Source organism: Pseudophryne corroboree, chromosome 4, assembly GCF_028390025.1.
Source record: "Pseudophryne corroboree isolate aPseCor3 chromosome 4, aPseCor3.hap2, whole genome shotgun sequence".
Lineage (NCBI taxonomy): Eukaryota > Metazoa > Chordata > Amphibia > Anura > Myobatrachidae > Pseudophryne > Pseudophryne corroboree.
Window position 1 is genome coordinate 387,672,359 of NC_086447.1, and position 10,970 is coordinate 387,683,328.

The following is a 10,970-nucleotide window of genomic DNA, read 5'->3' on the forward strand; positions in this document are numbered from 1 at the left end:
ATACAGGGTGTTATTGTATTACTCCAATCATTACATTGTTAGATTGCCCAGATGATAGTCAAAAATACATCTCGCCCTTAATTCATATCCAGCACCTAAGCTTAAATTAATCCCTCAGACGTTGTTAATAGCTGACAATTACATAATGCCACAACTACAGACCTTCAACTGCCCCATATAAAACTGGCTGCAAGATCCTCAATGCCTAAATGAAACACTGTAACCCCAGAGATTCATTCAGTCCCCTTGGTGACAACGTATCCAATCTTATGATCCATTGTGACTCCAAACGTAACAGTTTCTTCGCCCTATCGCCACCCCTTGGTAAGGGGGGAACATGATCAATTATTCTATAACGAAGTGTTGCTAAATTGTAATTAGCTACATGTCGTACAGTTCGGGCATCTATAAGCCCGAACTGTACGACATGTAGCTATTTACAAACAGGTCCTTCTTTCTGTCACCCTTATTCGGGGGTGAAGTATGATATTCGGTTCTATCTGACCTGTACAAGCCGGTTCATCATTTACGTGATTACTTGCCCATGTTCCAAGATGTATGTTGGTAAAACAGAATGTACTTTGAAGGAACGTATGAATCAACATCGTTCGGCCATACGTTTGGCCCTGGTAGCGGGTAACAGTGAGCAGCCGGTGGCTCGCCACTTTGTTACTCATAAACACAATTTAGCAACACTTCGTTATAGAATAATTGATCATGTTCCACCCTTACCAAGGGGTGGCGATAGGGCGAAGAAACTGTTACGTTTGGAGTCACAATGGATCATAAGATTGGATACGTTGTCACCAAGGGGACTGAATGAATCTCTGGGGTTACAGTGTTTCATTTAGGCATTGAGGATCTTGCAGCCAGTTTTATATGGGGCAGTTGAAGGTCTGTAGTTGTGGCATTATGTAATTGTCAGCTATTAACAACGTCTGAGGGATTAATTTAAGCTTAGGTGCTGGATATGAATTAAGGGCGAGATGTATTTTTGACTATCATCTGGGCAATCTAACAATGTAATGATTGGAGTAATACAATAACACCCTGTATAGTTTATGTCAGTGTAATTGTTTTTAATTTTATATTCTGTGTTTTTTCACATTCTGTTATTTATTGTTTTTGTTTGGGATAATGATTTAGTTATCCCAGGTGTTTGGGACGGACACAGGTTCTGGTTCTGAGACATTTGTGGGCTGGAACCATTGAACTGACGTCATGTTTGTGCTCAGGTGGAGGGTATTTAACTGAGATGTACCACAGTTTTGTATGTTACCTGCTTGAAAAAAGCTCAATAAAGGAGCTGAAACGTTGCAAAGATATGCAGTCTGTTTGAAATTCATTTACCTGTCCGGAGCGCCGCTGTTGGAAGTTTGTATGAGACACGCCATTCGACATGTTCTCTGGAGGGCACCCGGTAAAGTTATAAACTTGTTCTCGTGGAGTGCCGGATTTTGGTATATGTATATATATATATGTGTGTGTGTGTGTGTGTGTGTGTGTGTATATAATATTATACTGTATATGTATATATGTCCATCAAGGGTGGTTGGACAGGGGGCACTACAGGGATCAGTGTAAAGGGCCCCAAGATTTCTGTTGCCAGCCCTGGCCCTATCATCCCCGTATAGGCAACTGCACATGTGGGGGCTTCCGCAAATCAGAAATGGGAGTCCCCTCTTTCAATGATATAGCCCTAAGTAAAGAAATAATATTGTGCAAATACCAGCACTCCAGTATGATATGCTGATGGACAGGATGCCGGCAGTCAGAATACAGACAGCGGTATCCCGACCATCAGTACCCTAACCCTCCTCTGCCCCCTACTCTAACCCTCCCTTGTGGGTGCCTAACACTCACCAGTGGTGTCTACACCTAACCCTCCCTCCACGTTACCTAATCCTAACCTTCCCGTCCCTCCACCCTAACCCCTCTTCTAATGCCTTAACCTAACCTCCCCCCCCCCCTCCCCCCGCGGCAGGAAACAAGCATGTACCACTGGAACAATGATCGAGATTCCGGCTGTGTGTGTTTTGATGCCAGGATCCTGACCCCCAGAGGCGTAACTAGGGTTTTTGGAGCCCAGGGCAAGATGGAAAATGGCGCCCCCCTCCCCCCCTTAAAAAAAAAACACAAAAAGAAAAATGGGCGTGGCCACACACCAGAAGGGGTGTGGCTACGCTCCAGAAGGGGTGTGGCCACTGAAAATGGCCCACAGTGCCAGTTACATTGCCCCACGGTGCCGGATACATGCCCCACGGTGCCGGATACTTTGCCCCACTCAGTGCCAGTTACATTGCCCCACTCAGTGCCAGTTACATTGCCCCACTCAGTGCCAGTTACATTGCCCCACTCAGTGCCGCACACAATGCCCCACTCAGTGCCGCACACAATGCCCCACTCAGTGCCGCACACAATGCCCCACTCAGTGCCGGATACAATGCCCCACTCAGTGCCAGTTACATTGCCCCACAGTGCCAATTACATGCCTCACAGTGCTAGTTACATGCCCCACAGTGCTAGTTACATGCCCCACAGTGCCGGATACAGTGCCCCACAGTGCCAGTTACATTGCCCCACAGTGCCAGTTACATTGCCCCACAGTGCCAGTTACATGCCCCACAGTGCCAGTTACATGCCCCACAGTGCCAGTTACATTGCCCCACTGTGCCGGATACAGTGCCCCACAGTGCTGGATACAATGCCCCACAGTGCCAGTTACATGCCCCACAGTGCCAGTTACATGCCCCACAGTGCCAGTTACATGCCCCACAGTGCCAGTTACATTGCCCCACAGTGCCGGATACAGTGCCCCACAGTGCTGGATACAATGCCCCACAGTGCCAGTTACATGCCCCACAGTGCCAGTTACATGCCCCACAGTGCCAGTTACATTGCCCCACAGTGCCGGATACAGTGCCCCACAGTGCCAGTTACATGCCCCACAGTGCCAGTTACATGCCCCACAGTGCCAGTTACAGTGCCCCACAGTGCCAGTTACATGCCCCACAGTGCCAGTTACAGTGCCCCACAGTGCCAGTTACAGTGCCCCACAGTGCCAGTGAAAGTGCCCCACAGTGCTGGATACAATGCCCCACAGTGCCAGTGAAAGTGCCCCACAGTGCTGGATACAATTCCCCACAGTGCCAGACCCCCCCCCGTGCCGCCGCCGGACCCCTGTCACTAACCTGTGAGGGGAGGAGAGCGCAGTGCAGCGCCTCTCCTTTCCCTCGCCGCTCCAGGTCTCCGGACGCCGGCGGATGTCTGGCGCCGGTACGCTAGCCAATCAGAGCTCGCGGACCGGCAGCCAATCAGGAGCCGGTCCGCAAGCCCTGATTGGCTAGCGCCGGAGACCGGACACGGCAGCGCTGCTAGTGCTCCAGCGGCGGTGAGGGGAGGGAGAGACGCTGCGCTCTCCTCCCCTCACATTTAGGGTTAACGGGGCGAGTGGGGCATGATGCCCTGGACGCCGGCGGCGCCCCCCTCTCCTGGGCCTGCCAGGGCGCCCAGGGCACGTGCCCCACTCGCCCTACCCTAGTTACGCCTCTGCTGACCCCCGTCGGTATTTCGACGCCAGGCTTATGCCGTTGGCCGGGATTCCAGTGTCAGTATTTCAGCTGCTGGTATCCTGTCCGGAAGCATTTTAACTGCATCCCACTTTGTCACCTAAAAGTGAACATTAATTATGCGGTGCAATACCACACACCCAAGGGTTTAATCAAATAGTCACTCTGTATACGTTGTTCCAAAATTATCAAATAGTTTAAGATGACTTCTTTTCTTTATGCTGAATCGACAATGAGGTCCAGATTGTGACTCTCCCTTTTATTCTGTAACAGCAGATGCAGCCCCCTCCCATATGCCGGGAAGCAACGTTAGGGAGAATCACAGAAGAGAAAACAAAAATAAGATTTTACTCACCGGTAAATCTATTTCTCGTAGTCCGTAGTGGATGCTGGGAACTCCGTAAGGACCATGGGGAATAGCGGCTCCGCAGGAGACTGGGCACAACTAAAGAAAGCTTTAGGACTACCTGGTGTGCACTGGCTCCTCCCTCTATGACCCTCCTCCAGACCTCAGTTAGGATACTGTGCCCGGAAGAGCTGACACAATAAGGAAAGGATTTTGAATCCCGGGTAAGACTCATACCAGCCACACAAATCACACCGTATAACTCGTGATACTATACCCAGTTAACAGTATGAAATATAACTGAGCCTCTCAACAGATGGCTCAACAATAACCCTTTAGTTAAACAATAACTATATACAAGTATTGCAGACAATCCGCACTTGGGACGGGCGCCCAGCATCCACTACGGACTACGAGAAATAGATTTACCGGTGAGTAAAATCTTATTTTCTCTGACGTCCTAGTGGATGCTGGGAACTCCGTAAGGACCATGGGGATTATACCAAAGCTCCCAAACGGGCGGGAGAGTGCGGATGACTCTGCAGCACCGAATGAGCGAACTCTAGGTCCTCCTCAGCCAGGGTATCAAACTTGTAGAATTTAGCAAATGTGTTTGACCCCGACCAAGTAGCTGCTCGGCAAAGTTGTAAAGCCGAGACCCCTCGGGCAGCCGCCCAAGAAGAGCCCACCTTCCTCGTGGAATGGGCTTTTACAGATTTAGGATGCGGCAGTCCAGCCGCAGAATGTGCAAGTTGAATCGTGCTACAGATCCAGCGAGCAATAGTCTGCTTTGAAGCAGGCGCACCCAACTTGTTGGGCGCATGCAGGATAAATAGCGAGTCAGTCTTTCTGACTCCAGCTGTCCTGGAAACATAGATTTTTAGGGCCCGGACTACGTCCAGCAACTTGGAGTCCTCCAAGTCACGAGTAGCCGCAGGCACCACAATAGGCTGGTTCAAATGAAACGCTGAAACCACCTTTGGGAGAAATTGGGGACGAGTCCTCAATTCCGCCCTATCCATATGGAAAATCAGATAAGGGCTTTTACAAGACAAAGCCGCCAATTCTGACACACGCCTGGCCGAAGCCAAGGCCAACAGCATGACCACTTTCCACGTGAGATATTTTAGTTCCACGGTTTTAAGTGGTTCAAACCAATGCGACTTCAGGAAATCCAACACCACGTTGAGATCCCAAGGTGCCACTGGGGGCACAAAAGGGGGCTGAATATGCAGCACTCCCTTAACAAATGTCTGAACTTCAGGCAGTGAAGCCAGTTCTTTTTGGAAGAAAATCAATAGAGCCGAAATCTGGACCTTAATGGAACCCAATTTTAGGCCCATAGTCACCCCTGACTGTAGGAATTGCAGAAATCGACCTAGCTGAAATTCCTCCGTTGGGGCCTTCCTGGCCTCACACCACGCAACATATTTCCGCCATATGCGGTGATAATGGTTTGTGGTCACTTCTTTCCTAGCTTTAATAAGCGTAGGGATAACTTCCTCCGGAATGCCCTTTTCCTTCAGGATCCGGCGTTCAAACGCCATGTCGTCAAACGCAGCCGCGGTAAGTCTTGGACCAGACAGGGCCCCTGCTGCAGCAGGTCCTGTCTGAGCGGCAGAGGCCATGGGTCCTCTGAGATCATTTCTTGAAGTTCTGGGTACCAAGCTCTTCTTGGCCAATCCAGAACAATGAGTATAGTTCTTACTCCTCTCCTTCTTATTAGTCTCAGTACCTTGGGTATGAGAGGCAGAGGAGGGAACACATACACCGACCGGTACACCCACGGTGTTACCAGAGCGTCCACAGCTATCGCCTGAGGGTCCCTTGACCTGGCGCAATATCTTTTTAGCTTTTTGTTGAGGTGGGACGCCATCATGTCCACCTGTGGCCTTTCCTACCGGTGTACAATCATTTGGAAGACTTCTGGATGAAGTCCCCACTCTCCCGGGTGGAGGTCGTGTCTGCTGAGAAAGTCTGCTTCCCAGTTGTCCACTCCGGGAATGAACACTGCTGACAGTGCTAACACATGATTTTCCGCCCATCGGAGAATCCTTGTGGCTTCTGCCATTGCCATCCTGCTTCTTGTGCCACCCTGTCGGTTTACATGGGCGACCGCCGTGATGTTGTCTGACTGGATCAGCACCGGCTGGTGTTGAAGCAGGGGTCTTGCCTGACTTAGGGCATTGTAAATGGCCCTTAGTTCCAGAATATTTATGTGTAGGGAAGTCTCCTGACTTGTCCATAGTCCCTGGAAGTTTCTTCCCTGTGTGACTGCCCCCCAACCTCGAAGGCTGGCATCCGTGGTCACCAGGACCCAGTCCGGTATGCCGAATCTGCGGCCCTCTAGAAGATGAGCACTCTGCAGCCACCACAACAGCGACACCCTGGTCCTTGGAGACAGGGTTATCAGCCGATGCATCTGAAGATGCGATCCGGACCACTTGTCCAACAGATCCCACTGAAAGAGCCTTGCATGGAACCTTCCGAATGGAATTGCTTCGTAAGAAGCCACCATCTTTCCCAGGACTCGCGTGCAGTGGTGCACCGACACCTGTTTTGGTTTTAGGAGGTCTCTGACTAGAGATGACAACTCCTTGGCCTTCTCCTCCGGGAGAAATACTTTTTTCTGTTCTGTGTCCAGAACCATCCCCAGGTACAGTAGACGCGTTGTAGGAACCAGCTGCGACTTTGGAATATTCAGGATCCAGCCGTGCTGTTGTAGCACCTCCCGAGCTAGTGCTACACCGATCAACAACTGTTCCCTGGACCTCGCCTTTATAAGGAGATCGTCCAAGTACGGGATAATTAAAACTCCCTTTCTCCGAAGGAGTATCATCATTTCGGCCATTACCTTGGTAAATACCCCCGGTGCCGTGGACAGACCAAACGGCAACGTCTGGAATTGGTAATGACAGTCCTGTACCACAAATCTGAGGTACTCCTGGTGAGGAGGGTAAATGGGGACATGCAGGTAAGCATCCTTGATGTCCAGTGATACCATGGAATCCCCCTCGTCCAGGCTTGCAATCACCGCCCTGAGCGATTCCATCTTGAACTTGAACCTTCTTATATAAGTGTTCAAGGATTTTAAATTTAAAATGGGTCTCACCGAACCGTCCGGTTTCGGTACTACCACAAACATTGTGGAATAGTAACCCCGTCCTTGTTGAAGGAGGGGTACCTTGATTATCACCTGCTGAGAATACAGCTTGTGAATCGCCTCCAGCACTGCCTCCCTGTCCGGGGGAGCTGTCGGCAAGGCTGATTTGAGGAAACGGCGAGGGGGAGACGTCTCGAAGTCCAGCTTGTACCCCTGAGATACTACTTGTAGAATCCATGGATCCACCCGTGAGCGAGCCCACTGGTCGCTGAAGTTCTTGAAACAGGCCCCCACCGTACCTGGCTCCGCCTGTGGAGCTTCAGCGTCATGCGGTGGACTTAGAGGAAGCGGGGGAGGACTTTTGTTCCTGGGAACTGGCTGTATGTTGCAGCTTTTTACCTCTACCTCTGGGCAGAAAGGACGCGCCTCTAACCCGCTTGCCTTTCTGGGTCCGAAAGGACTGTACCTGATAATACAGTGCTTTCTTTGGCTGTGAGGGAACATGGGGTAAAAATGCTGACTTCCCAGCTGTCGCTGTGGAAACGAGGTCCGAGAGACCATCCCCAAACAACTCCTCATCCTTGTAAGGCAATACTTCCATGTGCCTTTAGAATCTGCATCTCCTGTCCACTGCCGAGTCCACAATCCTCCCCTGGCAGAAATGGACATTGCGTTTATTTTAGATGCCAGCCGGCAAATATCCCTCTGTGCATCTCTCATGTACAAGACAGCGTCTTTAATATGCTCTACGGTTAGCAATATAGTGTCCCTGTCTAGGGTATCAATGTTTTCCGACAGGGAATCTGACCACGCAGCTGCAGCACTGCACATCCATGCTGAAGCAATAGCCGGTCTCAGTATAATACCTGAGTGTGTATATACAGACTTCAGGATAGCCTCCTGCTTTCTATCTGCAGGCTCCTTTAGGGCGGCCGTGTCCGGAGACGGTAGTGCCACCTTTTTTGACAGACGTGTGAGCGCTTTATCCACCCTAGGGGATGTCTCCCAACGTGACCTGTCCTCTGGCGGGAAAGGGTACGCCATTAGTAACTTTTTAGAAATTACCAGTTTCTTATCGGGGGAAGCCCACGCTTCTTCACACACTTCATTTAATTCATCAGATGGGGGAAAAACCACTGGTAGTTTTTTCTCCCCAAACATAATACCCTTTTTTGTGGTACCTGGGGTAATATCAGAAATATGCAACACATTTTTCATTGCCGTAATCATGTAACGGCTGGCTCTATTGGAATGTACACTAGTCTCATCATCGTCGACACTGGAGTCAGTATCCGTGTCGACATCTGTGTCTGCCATCTGAGGTAGCGGGCGTTTTAGAGCCCCTGATGGCTTTAGAGACGTCTGGGCAGGCACAGGCTGAGAAGCCGGCTGTCCCACATCTGCTATGTCGTCAAACCTTTTATGTAAGGAGTCGACACTGTCGCGTAATTCCTTCCACATAACCATCCACTCAGGTGTCGACCCCGCAGGGGGTGACATCACAATTATCGGCACCTGCTCCGCCTCCACATAAGCCTCCTCATCAAACATGTCGACACAGCCGTACCGACACACCGCACACACACAGGGAATGCTCTGACTGAGGACAGGACCCCACAAAGCCCTTTGGGGAGACAGAGAGAGAGTATGCCAGCACACACCAAAAGCGCTATATAACACAGGACTTAACACTATAACTGAGTGATTTTTCCCAATAGCTGCTTGTGTACACAATATTGCGCCTAAATGTAGTGCCCCCCCTCTCTTTTTTACCCTATGTAGTCTGGAAACTGCAGGGGAGAGCCTGGGAGCGATCCTTCGAGCGGAGCTGTGAGGGAAAATGGCGCCAGTGTGCTGAGGGAGATAGCCCCGCCCCTTTTTCGGCAGACTTCTCCCGCTATTTTCTATGTATATCTGGCAGGGGTATTTTACACATATATAGTCTCTATGACTATATTATGTGTAATTTGCCAGCCAAGGTACTCAATATTGCAGCCCAGTGCGCCCCCCCCCCCAGCGCCCTGCACCCATCAGTGACCGGAGTGTGAGGTGTGCATGGGAAGCAATGGCGCACAGCTGCAGTGCTGTGCGCTACCTTGATGAAGACCGAGGTCTTCTGCCGCCGATTTCCAGGACCTCTTCTTGCTTCTGGCTCTGTAAGGGGGACGGCGGCGCGGCTCCGGGACCGGACGACCGAGGCTGGGCCTGTGTTCGATCCCTCTGGAGCTAATGGTGTCCAGTAGCCTAGAAGCCCAAGCTAGTTGCAAGCAGGTAGGTTCGCTTCTCTCCCCTTAGTCCCTCGTAGCAGTGAGTCTGTTGCCAGCAGATCTCACTGAAAATAAAAAACCTAAAATAAACTTTCTTTTTCTAAGAGCTCAGGAGAGCCCCTAGTGTGCATCCAGCTCAGCCGGGCACAAAATTCTAACTGAGGTCTGGAGGAGGGTCATAGAGGGAGGAGCCAGTGCACACCAGGTAGTCCTAAAGCTTTCTTTAGTTGTGCCCAGTCTCCTGCGGAGCCGCTATTCCCCATGGTCCTTACGGAGTTCCCAGCATCCACTAGGACATCAGAGAAAAATAATTATCCCTGCTGTTATGCACAACAAGAGGAAAAAAAAAACAAGTAACTTCCGCAATTGTTAGTACATATGTCCCTAGGGGTTGGGTATGGTATCCCGGCGGTCAGCATACCGATGCCGGGATCCTGACCGCCAGAATGCCAGCAGGGAGGAGAGCGCAACAAAGCATCTTGCAGGCTTGCTGCTCTCGCCACAGGTTCTGTTCCCACTCTATTGGTGACATGAACATCCACGAGTGGGAATAGCCCGTTAGCCAGGATTCTGGCTGTCGGAATTGTCAGTGGTCAGGATTCCGGCGTCGGGATCCCGACTGCCGGCAATGTAACCGCATCCTGCCCCTAGGTGTGTTATGGTATGAGATCTCTTGCATACAAATACAAGTATACCCTGGCAGAACTTAAAGATTTGCTTTACTGTGTATCACAAGTATTCTGTTATTTACAGATTATCTTGATATCTACAATATAAAAACGTAAATAATAATGTAAATACTAATATAGTAATACAAAGACGCCCCTTTCACTTAGTTAAATTGGAATGCATAAAAGCGTTAGACAAAATAGAACTTAAAAAAGATAAACATTTACAATAATAATACTAATAATAATAACAAGTAATCACTGCGCATGTTGTATGACGGGTCCTGAGGTGTGTGCGCGAATAACATGCCATTGTATGAATAATGTAGGATACTATATAGGACACTGTCTGAGTAACAGAGGATATATATATTTACCCCTCATGTTTCTCCTGAAATAAATCTGTGCAGCATATATTTACACCTACCCAGCAACAAGTATATGGCGTTGCTACGGGAAATATGGAAAGAGCAGATGGTACCAAACCAAACGTAGACATGAGAGCTGCGTGCATGGCCAGCTCGAAACAGCAGAGGGCGTAAGACGTGCAAAGCGAAGCATCACGGCGCCTGCAGGCTGAGCAGTCCCAGTGCCCTCCTCTGTCTGACAAACACACTGCAGCCTGCCCGCGCCCGGGCCGAGACACGTGGTTCATGAGCGCGCGGCCACGATGCAAAACAGGAAGGAGGAGCGACCGTGCGTGAACCAATCTGAGTGCAACCTGAGTATTTCGTTGTTTCTGTAATTAAGAGTGAATTTGCATTCTCCAATGGGGTAAGGGGTGTTTTGCATTCGCCAATAGCATGAGAACAGTTTTGCATACTTGCTACAACGCTTATATTCTGCATTTCAGAGAAGAATATGCATTAAAAAGCCGAATTCTACAACGAATTACGATAAGAATGTTGTTATACTCATAGAAGGGACAGTTGCTGGATGTCAGGAAAGACATTAGTAATTTCTCACTATAAGGTAAAATCATCAGTCTTGTAGGACACATAAATAAGCTCTGAGATC

At 49.8% G+C, this 10,970-nt stretch overlaps 1 protein-coding gene across 1 annotated transcript in view; it reads right to left on the reverse strand.

The window, feature by feature from the left end:
• The window catches only part of LOC134909625 (glutathione S-transferase 3-like), a 152,438-nt gene extending 142,037 nt beyond the window's left edge, over positions 1-10,401 (reverse strand). Inside the window, exon 1 of the mRNA XM_063916689.1 lies at positions 10,381-10,401. The gene's annotated coding sequence lies outside the window, so the exon portion shown is untranslated. The remainder of the gene's footprint in view (positions 1-10,380) is intronic.
• Positions 10,402-10,970: the final 569 nt, after the last annotated feature.